This window comes from Arachis stenosperma, chromosome 4, assembly GCF_014773155.1.
Source record: "Arachis stenosperma cultivar V10309 chromosome 4, arast.V10309.gnm1.PFL2, whole genome shotgun sequence".
In the NCBI taxonomy this organism is placed as follows: domain Eukaryota; kingdom Viridiplantae; phylum Streptophyta; class Magnoliopsida; order Fabales; family Fabaceae; genus Arachis; species Arachis stenosperma.
Genome location: NC_080380.1, coordinates 105,328,458 through 105,330,100, shown reverse-complemented (window position 1 = coordinate 105,330,100; position 1,643 = coordinate 105,328,458). Strand labels below are relative to the sequence as shown.

The following is a 1,643-nucleotide window of genomic DNA, read 5'->3' as shown; positions in this document are numbered from 1 at the left end:
CTGCAAATTCTTTGTGGAACTAGTTGTTGGTTTTGCTGCGGTTGAGTTTGCTGAGCTTGTTGATTTAACTGCATTTGCTTCAGCAGGTTGGTCATTTCACAGATGCTTCGATTTAGAGCAGCAGTCTCTATGCCAGAAGATACTTCTGCAACGGCCCTTGAACGGCCTTGCTTCTGTCTGTAGTTCCGAGTAAATTCAGCTAAATCACTGATCAATTGCCAAGCTTCATCAGTGGTCTTGTACTTCTTCATAGACCCATTGCTGGCACTTTCCAATATGGTCTTATCTTGGGGCCTCATACCTTGTGTGATATAGCTGAGTAGCACGATCTTGTCAATCATGTGGTGGGGGCATGCTTCCAAAAGATTATTGAAGCGCTCCCAGTATTCAAAGAGAGTCTCATTGTCATCCTGAACAATTGTAGAGATATCCTTCCTCAGTTTATCAGTAACTTCAGATGGAAAGAATTTCTCCAGAAACTCCTTTCTGAGTGTATCCCAGTTGGATGCATTTGATAGAGGTTGAGTGTAGTACCACTCTCTTGCTTTTCCCTCAAGAGAGAACGGAAAAGCTTTCAGCAGAATTGAAGTTTCATCAGTGCCATCACGCTTGACAGTAGAACAGGCTGCCTGGAAATCTCTCAAGTGCTTGATAGGCTCTTGAGCAGGTAGGCCATGAAACTTGGGCATCAAATTTAGCAGTGCGGTCTTTATTTCAAAATTCGTAGCTACCGCTGGATGATGTGCTTGAAATGGTTGCATTGTAAAATCAGGAGCTCCTTCCTCCTGAATGGTAACTCTTCTAGCTTCCATGTTTTCAGCACATAAAACAACCGAATTAGTAGAACGGGGGCTAGTTTCTTCCTCAGATTCACTTTCAGATCCACCCTCAGAGCGGACTAACCTACGCTGTTCTCGCCTTATTCGTGAAATTGTTCTTTCAATTTCAGGATCGAATATTAGCAAGCGCGGATCAGGAAGTGAACGTGTCATTTGACAGAAGAAACATGCAGCTCATAGTAGCCAAATTAAATAAAATGCAAGTAAATAAATTCTAATTAATAAAATTAGCACTCTATTGCAACTCCCCGGCAACGGCACCAAAAATTGATGGAGTGCAGAAGCTAGTGAATTAAAAATTTATTAAAATTGTTACGTTGCAAGTATAGTTCTTAACTCACCGAAAATCTGCCTATCAATTTAGAAATATGTCACAGAAAGTTTAAATTAAAATTACTAGGAGTTTTAAGTCCCAGGTCGTCTCCCATCGAGTTGCAGAAAAGTGTGCTATTTTACTAATCAGATATTCCAAAAAGTTGAGCTAAGTAAATTGGGATTTAAATTGAGGAATTTTAAATAATATAAATAAAAGCCTTGACTGGGAATTGATTGGTTAGAATCTCTATCATTGATGGAATGATTTTTAAGATTGATTTATAATTAATTGTTACTCTGTTTGGTTATCCCTTACTAGGTAAGGGAAAGTCAAACAAGTTGGAATGCCAGATCTGTTCACGAGTTACAACACACTTAGTTCAAAGGGATTGGCGTTGGTGACAGGATAGCAATCCAACAATTAACCCAACTAAAAATTTTTTTCTTCAATCCTTCCAACTCAAGAGTTCGTTTTAATCAATTCCCCAT

The 1,643-nt window shown here is 39.2% G+C and overlaps 1 non-coding gene across 1 annotated transcript; it reads left to right on the top strand.

Moving 5' to 3' along the window:
* The first annotated feature begins 335 nt into the window (after positions 1 to 335).
* LOC130977409 (small nucleolar RNA R71) lies at positions 336 to 443 on the top strand. Its single transcript, XR_009085100.1, has one exon. It is a non-coding gene; the product is annotated as a small nucleolar RNA R71 (small nucleolar RNA).
* The last annotated feature ends 1,200 nt before the right edge of the window (positions 444 to 1,643 follow it).